Source organism: Symphalangus syndactylus, chromosome 4, assembly GCF_028878055.3.
Source record: "Symphalangus syndactylus isolate Jambi chromosome 4, NHGRI_mSymSyn1-v2.1_pri, whole genome shotgun sequence".
Taxonomy (NCBI): Eukaryota; Metazoa; Chordata; class Mammalia; order Primates; family Hylobatidae; genus Symphalangus; species Symphalangus syndactylus.
In genome coordinates, this window is record NC_072426.2 from 142179515 (window position 1) to 142196628 (window position 17114).

General features: G+C 39.6%; 1 protein-coding gene and 1 long non-coding RNA gene across 4 annotated transcripts in view; one reads left to right on the forward strand and one right to left on the reverse strand.

Moving 5' to 3' along the window:
• PALLD (palladin, cytoskeletal associated protein) overlaps positions 1 to 17114 on the forward strand; it is a 422857-nt gene that overhangs the window by 353290 nt on the left and 52453 nt on the right. The gene's annotated exons all lie outside the window — the stretch shown is intronic.
• On the reverse strand, positions 709 to 14708 carry LOC129481226 (uncharacterized). The gene is made up of 4 exons (XR_008657293.2): positions 14538 to 14708; positions 8976 to 9051; positions 5143 to 5236; positions 709 to 4884 (listed from the first exon to the last, which is right to left on the reverse strand). It is a non-coding gene; the product is annotated as an uncharacterized lncRNA (long non-coding RNA).

Below are 17114 nucleotides of genomic sequence, written 5' to 3' on the forward strand. Positions count from 1 at the left end.
AGGCTGCAGTGAGCCGTGATTGCACCACTGCACTCCAACCAGGGCAACAGAATGAGACCCAGTCTCAAAAAAAATAAAATCCAAAGCGGGCTTTGAGAAGGAAGCAATAGTAGCTTCTTAGAAGAAAGATAATGTGTGTTTAAGAGTCACGTTCTGCCCATTGTCTGGCACTATTCAATCTAGATTCACTCCCATCCCCCTCACCTTACTCTAAATATAAAAATAGTCTGTGGGTCTTAAGACAGTAGACTATCATTTTTGGACTTTTGCATTAAGACTTTTATTTAAACGTATTTGTAAACTGGAGAAAAATTTGTAGCATTTAAACATAAAACCTCAGCGTTATAATTGGTCATTCCTTCCTTCTGTCAACGTGTTAACGACATTTTTGCTTTGCTCTGTTACGTGACTCGGGGCTTACACTGCATTTCACGTGAGAGAAAAGTCAAATTCATCTCCACCCCACAGCCTGCTATCTTCTGCCTTTTACCCTATGTCTCTGGAGGGGACAGCTTCCCCCCATGACTGATAGTTATCCATGCTTACAGCTGCTGGCAGGACTGACTCCTTTACAACTGTGGCCTTGTAGTTGATCTGAACAGGATGAGCCTCTCTATGGAAACGGAGTCTTCTCTCTCTGCCTGAAGGAGAAGGCCCTGCTGGAGGTGGAGGGCTCTCATCTGTCGATAGGTAGCACCACCGGTGCCCCAGACATGCTGACCGCGTGTGGATGTCTTAGAAGAGTGGAAAGGTTTGAGAAATGCAAGCTTAGAATCATTTCTAATATTACTTGATGGGAAGTCAGCAAATAAGTTAGGAAACTTGTAAAAAATTGGAGGACAACTTTTTGCCACTATCATGGACAAGTCTATCACCACTACCCCAAATATTGGTCCCTCAGAGACCAAGTCCTTAGATTCTGAGGCTCTGCTGTATAATTCCTGTTCAGTAGAGCATCTGGCGAACCTCTAGTAGGACAAACAGATAGTAACCCTTGTGAGAAGTGAGGGAACTTTTAGAACTAGGCCTCAAGGAGTACCGTACAGTAGAAATAGAATGTGAACCACCACAAATGAAGACCACATATGCAGTTTGTTTTCTAGTAGTCACATTAAAAAGGAAAAATAAATTAATTTTAATAGTACATGTTATTTAATCCAATATATTCAAAATATTATTTTAACATGTAAATAATATAAAAACTAGTCATAAGATCATTTTCCAATCTCTTTTTAAACTACATTTTTTAAATCTGCTGTGTACTTGACACTTATAACACGTCTCAATTCTGACTAACCACTGTTCAAGCACTTAATAGTTACATTTGGCTAACGGCTACCAAAGTGGGACAGTGCAGGTCTGGAGGTTGTGAAATCAGGTAAACACACAACCTTTACACCCGAACCAGTGCTGCAGAATTGATGGTAATTACTCTAAATGCTCATCTCTCATCTTTTCGCGTCTGAAAACTGCTGCTGGGTGTACAAACCAGACAACAGTAATAAGGGCCAATCCCAGTGGTAGAAATGGAGTTGGTATGGTGGAGAACGATCTGTTGATACCAGATCCTCAACCATAGCCATGCACAGCTGGACAGAAGCCCCCTCTGACTCCCAGGGCAAGAGTCGGGGCAGAGGCAGAAAGTCTAAAAAGAAACACATCAATGTAGTCATTTCAGTAATAAATGCTGTGAAGTAAATAAAACAAGATAATAAAAGAGAGATGGGAGTACTCTTCTTGCTCGCTCCAATAGTTGAGTGAGTGAGTTGTGCTGTGGAGTGTGAAAGGTGATTTTAATTCAGCCTGAGAGCCAGGTGCAGTGGCTACTGCCTGTAATCCTGCACTCTGGGAAGGCCGAGGTGGGCAGATCGCTTGAAGTCAGGAGTTTCAGGCCAGCCTGGCCAACATGGTGAAACCCTGTCTCTACTAAAATACAAAAATTATCTGTGCCTGGTGGCGCACATCTGTAATCCCGGTTATTTGGGAGGCTGAGGCACAAGAATCACTTGAACCCAGGAGGCGGAGGTTGCAGTGAGCTGAGATCGTGCCACTGCACTCCAGTCTGGGATGACAGAGTCTCAAAAAACAAAAAATTCAGCCTGAGGCAAATACTTCCTGTAGTCCTCAACGTGACTAAAGAGATCCTCATTTTTCTTTAAGAGAGAATTTCATTATTTAAAAACACAATACCCAAAGAAATGGAAGAAATTGAAGAAGCTGGTTTCTGTGTACTTCAAATAATATTTTGGTGTGAGGCCCCACATGACAACATCTTTCCCCCAGGATACCACAGCTGACATAGCTAAATATGAAGTATGGCCTAAATAATACACAGTGAGCTGATATCTTAGGAAATATTTTTTGTTTGTTTTAGCCAAGGCAAACGAATTAAAAATTTTAATGTTTTGTTTCCATATTTGCTTAAGTAAACTTCAAAACTAATTACTTCCAAAGAACTTTGCCTCGGCTGCGTGGATGACCAGTGAATGCTGTTGGGAGTGTAGGACTACACTGAATAATCCAATAAATCTACTGAATACGGAAGTTTTGTGTTTAAAAAAACTCGGTAAAAAAGCAGTAGAACCACCACACAGTGTATATCTATATGCTTATTATGTATGGGCTGGCTTAGGAGGGAACTTGAGAAATGGTAACAGTATTTGGTTGATGCTGGAGAGGGAAATTGGACTGGGAAGAAAAAGTAAGAGATGAAGATGTATTTTCAGTGTTCTCTTTATATCTTTTGCATTATGAAGAGCAGAGGTTTTTAATTTTGATGAAGTCCCAATTCAATTTTTTTTCTCTTATGGGTCACCCTTTTGTTGTCTTATCTAAGAAATCTTTACCTAACTTATGGTCACAAAGATTTTCTCCTATGATTCCTTCTTGAAATTTTATAGTTTTAGATTCACATTTATGTTGAAGATTTTTTTTATTTTTTTAGAGATGGGGTCTCGCTCTGTCCCCCAGGCTAGAGTGTTGTGGCCGCAAGATCATGACCTCCTGGGCCCAGTTGATCCTCCCATCTCAGCCTCCCGAGTAGCTGGGACTCCAGGCATGCATCACCATGCCCAGCTAATTTTTTAGTTTTCTGTAGAGACAGGGTCTCACTTTGTTGCCAATGCTGGTCTCAACCTTCTGGGCTCAAGTGATCCTCCCCTTTCAGCCTCCCAAAGTGCTGGGATTACAGGCATGAGCCACCATCCCTGGCCTGTTGAAGACTGCTATTAGTTAACTTTTGTATAAGGTGTCAGTTGTGAGCTGAGGTTGGAAATCCAATAGGGTTTGGAGGGGTTTTTTGTTTTCATTTAATCATGTGTATTCTTTAAAAAATAGGATTTAATTTCAAGAGATTAAAAAGAAATATTGTATAGAAATGTCTGCAGTTACAATAAACAGTTCAATTTTAAAAACAAAAAGTTGTTTTGTTTGCTTTGTTTTGAAACAGGATCTTGTTCTGTCACCCAGTCTAGAGTGTAGTGGCGTGATCGTGGCTCCCTGCAGCCTTGTTCTCCTGGGCTCAAGCAAGTAGCTGGGACTACAGACTCACACCATCACACCTGGCTAATTTTTTATTTTTTTTATTTTTAGCATAGATGAGGTTTCACTGTGTTGTCTAGGCTGGTCTCAAGATCTGAGCTCAAGTGATCCTCCCACCTCAGCCTCCCAAAGTGCTGAGATTACAGGCATGCAACACTGTGCCCAGCCAAGAAAAAAGTTTTATTATGACTACTGTACTGATTTTCAGGAACAGTCATTGTGCTTTAATTGTCTAAGCTAAAAATGTCAAATTATGTTGGGCAAAAAGACTATGTTGTTGATTGCACTCTCTCATATGGTCCCTTGCCTTCAGCCATTTTCATAATCAAAACTTGATGGCAGTATTTTGTTACAGGGTAAGAAACTGAAAATGGTAAAAGCCATTTGTCAGGGTAAATCTGAACTAATTATTTAGATCAGCTGAAATAAAAAGGGTTACAAAGACAAGTTTTCTGTCTTCAGGAGGGGATGTGGATACTAAAACTTCATTGGAAATGAGAAGATAGGGATAAATTTGCATCTGCCAGATCTGCTTAGGGAAAGCATATACATGAAGTGGAGGAAGTCCTCCCATATCCCTGACGTAAGGACTGAGATCCTGCTGCCAGAGACACATGTTGCAATATCAATAGAAGGTCGTCAGATTGCCTTCCATGAGGGAGTGGGTCTGTTTAATGCTATCATTTGGTGACGTTGAGAACACGTGAGGCCACCCACACTTCTCTGCCCTTCACCAGAGCTGGGGCCAGCCTCTTCCGATAAATGCTAAATAATGAATATCGCTTTGAAGGTGCGCTTATTAGCAAGGGAGCCCATGTGTCTAGGGTCCTTTTACACCATTACAGTGCATGAATAATGTACATTTGACGGGGGATGATCCTCTCTCCCTACTCAAGTTAGGAACCATTTGACAGATAAACTGAGGAGTCAGAAAGAGATCCAAGCACCAAATTTGTACTGGGGAGAACTCAGAGAAGAAAGGGGGATGCACTGCTGGGCCTCATGAGCTGGCTTATACTTCACCTTGAGCTAAGCATACTAATACCCAGTCACAGGCAGCATTGAACAGCTCCGCGCAGATCCCACCCTCCAAAACACAAGAAGAAAAAGCCCGCTCACTGCAAGCAAGATCCAAAGAGAGACGAGCAAGGGAGGGGCTGATGTAAGCATGCCCAGATCCAACCCCCACCCATATTTGCCACAAGGGGAGGAGACAGGCAAAGAGGGCCCCCGTCCTGGAAATCCCTCCATGAGGAAGCAGTGAAGGCTGCAGGGCCCACTCTGTCAGTGTCCAGTGTTCCACTGATCCTATATAGTAATTTTGAAAGACGATACATGATGTTCCTGAAAGGAAAAAAAAAGTTTCCTCTATTAGGTCATTAACATATATCATGAATGACTTTAATGTCTTCTGGTTCATTTTGACATTTTTGTAAATTCTATAGATCTTTTATTTACTCCCATGATATATTTTAAAGATCAACAAATGTCCACACCAAAGAAAAAAATCACTAGTAAGTTTGTAACTTTTATATTTCTATCCTTTTAACTGTTACATTAATCCTGTCTTATTCAAAAGGTATTCACCACAAAGATACTTACTAATCTTGGTTTCCTGGTATGAACTCCTTGTGCTTCTGAGATTAGAGATATGCTTTTCTTTACGGGTGGCCACAATCAAGAGATAAGATCATGCCTAAAAGGACAAGTTAGGAACAGAAGTATGATTAAGTATACTCTGTATTAGCTGTAATTAGGACTATAGCCCTTTAACAATTTCATCATATTTAAGCTTGAAAATATGCATGATTGCTGATACCACTGTAGTCATATACATGTATATATGCTCACATACACACAAGTGATGAGACTGTTACTCAGACATAGAACCACGGGACAGTCAGCTACACATTACTTCTAGGCAATGGGGTTCATCTCTCTTCAGGGAAAAAGTAACCCTTGTTGGAACCTGACAGATTTTGAACATTTCTTTTCTTTGTTCTTTGTAATGTTTATCTGTATTCTTGTTAGAAATGACTTTCTGGTTCAGTTATTTAAAAGATTAAGCCTTTTAGTGAAAGAAGTTCTCACCTTGGTGTCATCACTTGAGAGGCTAAGAGTGGAGAAACCCAGTTACTACTCTGAGCTCTGCTGGTGGCCTCCTGTGTGGCACTGCACCAAACGTACTCATTACTCAGCTGGATGAGATTATCCCGGTTCCTTCCACCCACACATTCCATGCTTTCCTGTGTATCTCGGCACACAGGTACTACACATACTTCAGTGGCTTTTTCCGTTGTTTAAATCTTGAAAAGGCACATTCTGGTGTATATACTACTTCCCTAAATGAAGGGCCATCTACTCTATAAGTCTTACAGTATAATCATGAAATCCAGATGTGGTGTGCAACAAACTTCATTATTTACATGTTTTGGAAAAGATTAATAAAGTACAGCAAAATGAGCTCAATACTGCAGCTGTACATGCTATACTATAAAGTATTCTTCTTTTGAAAAGCATTTCAAGATTTTGCAGCATTTTTATTGTATTGGAAACAGTCACAGATACCATATTATAGAAAACTCTGTTTGATAGAACGCCAGATGAATAACTGTTGACTATACACAGTCATATATAACCACATTGGAAACTTCATGTAGCTATGATAAATTTCTCTCATTTTTTCCTTAGGAGTAATTACATTAGATAATTGAGCTGTTTCATCTAAGAATTTATTTTCGTGGTTTTAGTCATTTCTCAGGGAGGGAGCCTCATTTATTACAGTTCTCCCCAAGACACACTGGATAGACTTCATCCACTGCTGGAAGGACTGGTGCCGCCTCCTGAGGGCAAATGGCTAGGCAGCACTGCCTTCACTGCATCTCATCCTTTGGCCTCTAAGGAATGTCAAGGTCAGCTGGTCAAAAGCTAAGAAGGGCAAAAGCCATTTAAAATTTACAGTTCTTTTCCACAGTCACAAGTCTCTTAATTCATGCTGCTAAGCTGCATCTCTTGAGCTTGCCAAAATGCATTTTTGAGCTTTTTCAAGAACTTTCTCCTTCTTCAGATGAGAGGTTGGGAAGGGAGTCTGGTGATCAGGCAAGCCCTGCATTCACACCACGGACCCTTTGGCTTGTATATCTTGGCCATTAGCATTTAAACTAGCAATGGTAGAGTTGTAAGAGGAAATACATGGCTCTGAGTATCCAGATCCAACTGTGCATTCCTCACATTGATTGCAAGACCAAAATATGTAGAAAATGTTATTGGCTACATTATTATTTATTCAGAAATGTTTAGTTCTTCAGTTACAGGCCTATGTTAATAGAAATTTGAAAAGTCATCTTTATAGTGTTGTTCACCATGTGATATAATGTTTCTAAATTGTATCATATTTAGTGATACAGTATCTCAAGAGATGGAATATCATAACAGATGAGTAATATTAGTGATATTCAGATGTACAATCTTGAAAGACTAAAGAATGAATTTTATAGCATGGGCACATTTTAAAAATATTTAAAGGGGACTATTTAAAAATAATCCAACTATACTGCAAAGATATGAAGAAAGTCAGACCGAGAATGATTTAGTCAAGGCCACACAGATAATTGGTGTCACAGTCACTTCTACCCGGGAAAGCACTAAGTAGCCCAGAGGCAGGAGATGCTAAAAAGGGCTGTCGGTGATTTAAAAACAAAGCTATTTAGGCCATGTGTGGTGGCTCACACCTGTAATCCCAGCACTTGGGGAGGCCAAGGTGGGAGGACTGCTTGAGCCTGGGCAACATAGTGAGACCCTGTCTCTACTAAAAAAAAAAAAAATCCCGTTGGGTGTGGTGACATACACCAGTAGTTCCAGCTGCTCATGAGGCCGAGGCAGAAGGATCACTTGAGCCCAGGAGTTTGAGGCTGCAGTGAGCCAAGACGACACCACTTTACTCCAGCCTGGGTGACAGAGCAAGACCCTGTGTCATTCATAAACAAACACATAAGTAAATACTAAACTATTTTTAAGAATTCAAATCTAATTATTTTGGAAATGATTCTTTTTGTATTTATATTTTTCTACCACAAACATTGTGTTCAAAAAGGAGAGTGAAGGACAGAACCATAAGTATGTAGGAACTTCCATACCATGAAATTCTATGGTAGTATTTATTGCTCTTATGTGATATATGTCTCTTGATTTTTCTCAGAAATTTGAATTAATACTAGGAAAATGTGAAGTAAGAACCTTTATCAGTTGGTTTCATCTTCCTGTTCACATTTTGGATATATAATATTTAGCTGTAAATACATGATGTTTGGTTAGTAGAGACCAACCATTCATTGGTTTCTCAATATAATGAATGCTAGTTGATGGTACTTACGCTGAAATAAATTCTGGAAGCAAATTTAATTTCTTAGTTTCAAAGTCAACTCCTCCAGGTTGCTTTGTACATTCTTATACTTTTTCCAATAAATGTTTTTAAGCCTACCATATGAGACATAACTACCTAAAATTATATGTATGGAATGTGTTCAGGACATAGCCCGGCTGTCTCTATAGCTGTTTTGGGCGCCATTGCAATATCTGTATCTCAATAACAAAGAAATAGGGTATAGGAGGGGCAGACTTAGAGCCGTAGTCTTGAGTGGAGCCCAAATCAGAAAGGTCCTCTGTGTCTGAGGAAGTCACATTGCACGTGGTAAATACAAGATAAGTCATGGTGCTTTGGTTAGAGACATGGTAACGTCATGGTCATGAGCCAGAGCTCCTCAGTTTAAATCCCATCTCCACTTCTTTCCAGCTGCATAATCTTGGACAACTGACTATATATCTTCGTGTCTCAATTTCCTTATCTGTAAAATGCAGATAATACAAGTGGCCTCTCTCCTAGGGTTTTTATAAAAATTAAACGAGTTTATATGGAAAAGTGCTTAAAATGGTGTTTGGTACATAGTAAGTGCTCTAGAACAGTTAGCTCTCATCACTAGATAGTGGTGACGCTGTTGGTGCTGGCAGTAGTAGCAATAGTCATGCTTGATGAAATTATTTGGAAAAGGCCTCCACTGGTGGCTTTAAACACAGGAAATGGATGAATGGATACCCTTCTCAGGCCTCCAGGATATTTTGTTACTGTCTAAGACCTTCTTTAAGTTACAAACTTACGGAGTTTTATGTTTTAAGAGTCTTTTTAATCACTAGATTTTTTATATGCACATAGTTAAAAACAGCCAAACAGTACAGAAGAGTATAAAATGCAAAAATAAAAGATGTCCTCCCCCCACCTCTTCCTCGTCTTACTTTCCAGAGGTAAACACTTAAACTATTTGTTTTTAGCCCTTCTGGTGGTTTATTTCACAAGTTTACGAACAACATATGAATTCATCCATTTATTGATTCATCAACTTCCAATAGTGCTATTAGATTAATTTTTATATTGTTCTTACCAGCAAGATGTTCTTATTGGGCCTTTGGTACCAATCAGCTGATAACAGCAATTTCTTGATCTCCCTGTGTTTCCATCTGCATATCATAACATAAGGATATTGGACTTGTTGGTTTCCAAGGCCACTTTCTAAAAAGTGTTAAGAGACCATTTGAACTAATTTAAGTGAAGAGAAAAAAAAAAAAAGAAAAGAAAAAGAAAGAAAAATTCTGAGATAAAACTGGTCTGAGGGTTATCTGGACCCAGCTGCTAAAATAGTATTCCAATTTTACCTGCCTCTCTCCCTTTTTCTTTTATATAAGGAGTTGGCTGCTTTTTATGTACTGGCTTCCTTTTTGTAGACCCTTCCATGATGGCCAGGAATTCTAGGTGATCCTATCCTTTTAGACACATTTCCCTTCCATCTTCAGTATGAAAAGTCCCAGGGAAAGGCCCTGATTGGCCTGGCCTGACCTGGATTATATACTTATCCTTGGATAATTTGCTGAAGCCATATACCAGCTGACTAGTCCTGGATCACATGCTCACCCTGCAACCAAGGGCAAGAGGATTGTGACTGGCAGACCCACAAGGAATAGGGTAGAAGCAGGTCTATAAAGGGAGGGAGGAGTGCTGTTACCAGATGAAAGAAGAATGGTAGAGAATAAAAACAAATGTCTGCCACACTTGGAGTTTCAGGAAATTGACTTTAAGAAGAAACTCATTCAATTCTCCACCTACTAGTGAGTCATTACTTGCTTGTATGAATGCTTACTGCGATGCATTCAACCATTGGCCGCGTTCTCCCTCCAGAAATAAAGCATGACCTCCACCTACACATTCTTTAACTTAGTATCAGCCATAAGCGATTCCTGGCAGTACTTCACAACACTTGAAAAATGAATACAGACATCAGTGTGATGTTCCAGGCAGACATCAGTGCTTTAGATTCTAGCCCCAACACAGGCATTCAATGCGGCCTTGTTAGAAACACTCTGTCCGGTCTTTTATGACTTGCTACACTACACAATGGACACACAAGGGAACTGTTTCCTCTCTCTGTATAGGGACCAACTTTGTTATCTCAGGATACAGTCTATGTTTTGAAAAAGTGGCTGTAGAACAGTGCAGGGATGGGAAGAATGGGTCCTATCAAAGAAAAGAACTGCCTAGAAATGACTGAAGTTCTCACCAAGTACTGAAAGTATCCCCGAGGCACTTCTCTTCAAGGTAAACATAAACTTATTGCATTTTTGACTGATAACCAAACAAAATGGAAAATGGGCACTGGTACAGGCTGCCACTGCCTGGAACATGATGGAGGGCCTCACAGATGCCAAATTAGGAGCTGCGTTACCAGGTTCACAAAAGCTCTCATTCAGGTTTGGGAGTTTCACATTTTGGATACTAACAAGCCAGAAATATATAAGTACTGTTACTATAAGAGCTCTGATACATATGTATCTGCTTTATTAGAAGATGCATTTCCCTTTCCTGTATTCCACACAAAAGGATGCCTGGCAATCTTTTGACAGGTAGTAAGTGACATCTATGTGCAAAACACTGTAATAATCAAGAAGATAGAACATGTCTGGTTCTGGGCAATCTGGGCTGGTGTGTGAGATGATAATGCCACTGCCAAACTGACAGTGCCGTGCCAGCCTTGTGGGCTGGAGTAGTATGGAGGAGGGAGTAAGAACTGCTAGATGTTACTAGGAGGGCTTCAAGAAGAAATGGGCATTGAAATGGGCACTAAAGGATGAAGACAGTGGATGGAGAGAAATTGTTGGGGGTGGCCTTCCAAAAGAGGGCAGTGCATGAGAAGAGGCCAACAGGAAGGAAAACTCAAAATCAGTTTGGGGAACAATAAGAGTAACAAACTTAGAAGAGTGAAAAGGTAGAGATAGAGCAGCATTAGTTGGAGATAAGACTGTTAGGACTATTTGAGGCCAAATTATGGCTATCTTAAATATCAGATATTATTTTATGGAGACAAGTTAGATCAGGGTGAGAGGAGCTCTGTCTAGACATAAGTTTGAAGTGAAGTAGCACATTTATGTTACATGGAAGTGGATAATGGAATTCAGGACTGAGGGCTGGGTTAGAGAGATCAGGGAGCGAGAGTGATGCAGCTGACTGACTCCTTGTGCAAAGAGGAGCGTAAAGTTTAGATCTTGGAAAGGTACCCAGATTTAGAGAGATGGAGAACCAGTGAAGGAAGTAAGGCACAGTCCCAGAAGTAGGAGAACAAGGAGAGTTGTCTTAGTGATGTCAAGGGAGAAGAGTGCTTCAAGAAAGATGGCGTGGGTGAGCCCACTGTCAGAGGCTGCAGAGATATCAAGAATGAGGGCAGAGAAAAGCCACGGGACTGCTGAGCATAGCACAACCCTATCTTCATATTTGAATAAAATGTCAAAGCCTAAACATTCAAAAGAGTTGTGGCAGAAAGAGGGGTAAGGGTTATTAACAGAACATTGGCCACTTCCCACGGAAATAGTTTCCATGTTTCCTTTAAGGGAAAGCATTATAGCAGAACCACATCCAACTCTAGCCCCATAGAAACTATTTTGAGACACACAAAACCTAAAAGCTATTTTTGTCTTGATCTGGGTAGAATGTATCTATAGGTATATCTGTCTTAAGAAAAAAATGCAATTAATTTTAGCCAGTTAGTTGACAGAATATTCACAGAACAGATTATTCACAGAATAAAGTATTCTTCCTTTTGTAAGAAGATTGACCATGGAATTGTTTTTATCTGCCTCTCGAATGCCTTTAAAATCTTCTGTTTTCCAAAAACTGATATATACATTTTTCAAAAACAGTTGAAATAGGTGTGAAAACAGCATATGCATAAGGTTAATATATGCACACACACAAATAAGTACCATACTTGGACTCGTTTAGTTGTCCAAGTTTACCAGTTTCTTTGAAATTAGGTTCTTTATAATGTTTAAATCTTACAGGGCTAAAGAGGACAGGTCATAAAATCTGAAAGTTTATTAGGACCTTAAAGTTGAAAAACTACCCCAGAAAGGATAAATGAAGTATCCAAAGTCATAAACAGAACGTGGCAGAGCAGGAGCTGCACTATTTGAACATTTCTCTACTGGGCTGACTCCATGTTTTTACTTGTAAATAACCTGCATGATAATGGCTTTATTTCCAAGAGTACTCCCTTAGGAAAATGCAACTGTGTGTTGCTGAATGCCATACAGCTTGATGGAACAGGGAGTTTTATATTGTATAGAAATCTAGGGATTTAACTTCAATTCAGCAGATATTTATTGAGTGACTTCCCTGTGAGTAAAGAGGAAGATACTGAAAATGGAGGGCTCAGCAAAGTGGGAGGATTGCTATTTTTTGTAAAGACATTTGGGGAGTAGATAATGGTTATTTGTTTGGAAAGAGATGACACTCTGCCCTTAGTAGTAATCGACTCTTATAAATACTGACTGCATACCACTGTTTTGGATGTATTCAACCCAGCAAGCATAAGCCATGATGGGACTGACACAAGGGATGGCACCAGCCACTGTATGATGAATGAAAATGAAAAGTTGGGGAAACATTAACCATATGAAACCTTAAAATATGCCAAATTTGTCATTTCATTGGAAGACAGAAAGTGAAATATCTGTCTGTCCTTTCTTCCCTAATTCTTCAAAATCTCAGAGAAATTTTATACTTAAGACCTTAAAGTTTCTCAACATCTGTCTCACAGGGAGCTTTTCTTTGGTGTTTCAATTAGAAATGAGATCACTGATTTTGCTTCAAGCATTGAAAAAAAAAGGTTGAAAAACAGATTTTTCTTCAAAATGTACTTTGTCTATGTTAAGAATTAAAACCAAACGTTTTCTATTAGGAACAGTCAGTATTAATTCCTTTTAATGTCCACTAAATTAGCATAGTTTTTATAAGAATCAACTAATATCTTCCTGCTGTTTTCACTGGCCTTTCCATCAGCAGAAATGAAAATCATTTTGGGCATTTAACTGTGGTGCAGAGTTGACTCTTTTAGAAGCTGACTTTGGATTCCTCCCCCAAAAAGAGGCTGGGACTGAAGCGCCCAGCGTTCTGTGTTAGTCAGATTCCTCAGGCACATCACAACTGCAGGCACTGGCAAAGCCTGTCCCTTATCATATGCAATTTATGTCAGGCTACAAATCCTGCTCTTCTGGTGGGGCTATAAATGCTTTGGACCACATCCTGCAGCCCTCTCAGAGCCAAAGTGACCATTTACCCCACAGAGTTGGATCTCCACACACCTCCTAGATGAGACATCTCAACATCTGGGAGCCAGCGGCAGGAGTCAACTTCTGAGAAACAGTTCACATTGCTACTGACCCTTGAAGAGCACCATCTCCCCTACCTCTCATTCCTATTCCTTATGTTACTTGAGAGACTCAGCCATCCTTTGATATTCCAGAGAAGTTCCCAGGAGGATTAGGAATTGGTCATCAATCGCTCCTTCTCTCTCTCTCTATCGGTACATGGAATGACTTCAAATAGAGATCAACTTTATGCATTATGACATACAAAGCTACTGTTTTTCTGTGGCAGAGCCAAATATGGCTCTTATTCTAAGTTCAAAGGAAAAGCCTCTCTAAAAAAGCCTCAAGTCATGTGCTGATGTCACTCAGGTCACTTCTCCCTTGAGCCCTCCTCCGTAATCGTGTTCAGTTCTGGCTTTGTTTGGAAAGTCAGCACAATTTACAAAAGGTTCAGAATGCATTAAAGGTCAAAAAACAGGGCTTTGTAAAGAAACCTATGTCCTTTTGCAATACATTTTAAACTTACACATATTCCCAAGCAGTAATCAATTTTAATTTAATTCTAGCATTTTTTTGTTTATGGTACTTTGGAGAAAATCCAGATTTTTATCCCTGCCTTCTCCCCCAACCTTAGGGGAATGTATTTGAATTAATTTTTGCACTCACAACCTCCCATAAGCCCAGTGCAATACATTCTCATTTGTCTTTTATTAATCCTTACTGTGTAAATAAATGATTATTCTTAAGATTGGGATTTACATACCTTTTCCTAAGGGGCAATCATAAGTTAGTGCTAAACAAATCAAGTTGTTAGATATTGACCTTCATGCAGTGGACCTAGCTTCTGTGATATGAAGATATCAATTGAGCTATGAGTAATAGAATTTTAAAAGACAGTTGAAGCATTACTATAATAAAGTTATAGATGGAACTGAATCGGTACTACCTGAGTGGGAAGCCCTTGTAGGAGTTTTATTTTCTATTTTATACATTCCCAGAATTGATACATTGAAGTCTCATGCATATGATACTGAGCTAATCTTAGCCAGATGGGAATATATTGTGGAAATACCTACCAGCTTACCCCTAAATCACTTACCTACCTTCATTTGAAAATTCTTAAGATTTCCCAGTCCAATATGGGACCCTCCTAGTATAGGAATGTTGTACTGAACATGCCCGATGAACCCAGTGGGGTACAGAAATTGCAGTAAGAAATTTATATCATTGTTGTCATTGACAGTGATGAGTCCACCCATGTTTAGTGTTTGGCCAGGTGCTGTGAGGATGCCAAAAGTTACCCTCCTTACCTTTAAAGTGCTTATAAATATCAGGACCAGAGGAGCTTATGGTTCAGAGGGTACAGTCTTGCAACTCTTCATACAACGGCTTCTGTCACACAGTCAAATATGAAAGAAAGCATATAAACCAACAGCATATTTATGCATAGATCACAAATGTTTTTCAGCTTTGTGATCTCAAGAGTTTTTCTGGACAATTACGAATACCCCATCTTTATTATTATGAGCAGGGGATAAATTACTTGCAATCCAGATACTACTCCAGAGAGACATACCAGGAATTTCCAATTTACATAAAAGCTGTTTTCCAGAAGTTTACTTTCACATCATTTATTTTAAACTTGGGTTGCGGTTTCCCAGAGAAAAAGTGATATGTAGTAATAATAGCCAATATTTTAACAAACCTTTTTTGTTTACTGAGCACTTTATAGAGAATGATGTAGCACCAGGCTTTCTGAGCCAGCCAGCCCTTCACATCCAGGTTCTGCCCTTGGACACATTACTTGACCTCACTAACTGATGGTGAATTTTTTAAATGGGGATAACCATCCCTACCTCCTAGGGTTGGTGTGTGTCTCCAGTGCTGGGCACATGATAAGTGCCCTACGGCTTCGTGTTGAGGAGAAGCGGGAGGAGCAGTGCTAAAACCAGCCATCTTAGCTGGTCTCATGACAGCCCCATCTCCAGTTCCCCATCTGCCCACCTGCCACTGCTGTTCCCTTGCCAGCCACTTGCAATGGAAATAGCTGAAGGGAAACATCCCCTGCAATAAGTAAAACATTGTTCCTGTTTTAAAAGGTCTGGTTTGTAAAGTAACCAGGATTGACATGATTCTCTTCTGCTGCGAAAGATAATTTATTGAGCTCATGCTCTGAACCAGGCACTGTGCTCATTTAATTCTCACAAGGACCCCACAAGCTAGTAGCCAGCTGAGCTGGGGTTCCAAGCCAGTTCCATCTAACTGTGACTCTAGCCCTTTTTGTCATGTGCCATTCTGCCACTTGGGACACTGTTTTTAGTGTGGTTAACTTTTTCTGAACTTGGCTTTAATCTAGTGGCAGGAGAGATGACTGAATTAGAAAATAAATTGGGTCATACACCTCTCCTTATCTCTGTCAAATCTAAATCTTTGCCCCATCCAACCATCTGTAAAATTATTCTTGTTGAAAGCTTTGTGCAAACCACTGGGGTAGGGGAGTTATTTTCTATAATGTATGAGGGGAATCTATTGAGTTAGCATGAAATCAAGTTTGAAGTCAAATACTCTTAAATATATTCTTAAATATGTATTTAAAACCTTAACTGATGATTCAGATCCTAAAGGCCCTCGATGTTACAGCTGCAGTAAGGTATAAAAGTGAATAAAGTCCTCAGAAGGAAAATATAGTCACAGATTTTTTTTTTTTAAGTCACATTGAAGGTCAGGGTCCTTTTATGTTACATGCCTGATGTAGTGAAAAGAGCAGGGACAGACACAGGTTCTAACCTGGCTCTGCAGGTAACTTGCTCTGTGGCCTTGAGTGTTACTTAAAACCAGTCTTCCCATGTGTAAGTAGACTGTGACAGGTCTAGACAGTCTCCTTTCCTTCAGTATCAAAACTTTTAGAATTGAAGGATGGGCAAGAGTGGGGAATTGCTTAGATTTTTTGAATTAGGGGTATGGTGGGGAGAGGGGAAAAAAGCTGGGAGAAATTTGATGAATTACTTGTGCAAGACCAAAGATTTAAACAAATGATACTCAAAGTACATTTGCAACTAGGGCTATCTAGAACACTTAACTTGTCATACTATTTGGAAATACAAAGTATTTCCAAAAAGTTCAGTTTCTTTTTTTCAGAGAAAAGACAGCAGAAAAAAAAATGGAGAAACTAAAGAAGTAATGAATTTCTTATGACAAATAACTTCTAAGTAATTTCCAAAAGCTATAGGCAACCTTGCCTTTCTGGTACCTTTCATTCTTTTGGCCTTTTTATCTCTGTGAAAATCAACTTTTCTAAAAATAGCTTAATGAGGAAGAAGAAAATGGTAAAATTGTGCATTTCATCACATCACAGTCTAGATATGAAATCCATTTAACTCAAGTATTTAAAAGATTATCATTTGCACAGAAATAAAGTCAGACACTTTAAAATTCAAAATAAATGTTTTTGTGCTCCTTTCCCCACCCCCTCCAGTCCCTGCATATTATATTCTTCATGCCTCACTGAACCACTAAAAAATGGGAAGTCAAAACTCTAGCAAAATTCTTCACCGCAGCATATACTAGCAGCCAAATCACTAGAATGCCCATTCATTTCTTGTGAAATGCTACATTAATAATTTCTTAAACTGTCACTTCATACTAAAGGTAGCACTTCCACAGCTTTAGGCCCACTTGGGTTAGCAAACATGGTGGTTCTTTTTAATGCCCAAATGAATAGGCTGACCCATGGAGAAGTTTCGAACCAATATAGTCCTGGTCTGGGCTTTCCTGCCCTGGTTTCTTTGAAGACTGGCTCTCAAGAGTCACTCCCTAATCCTGGGGCCAGGGAATCCTCACATCAAGTACAGAGCGTGATATGATGTCTGTAGCTACTTCAGCAGAGC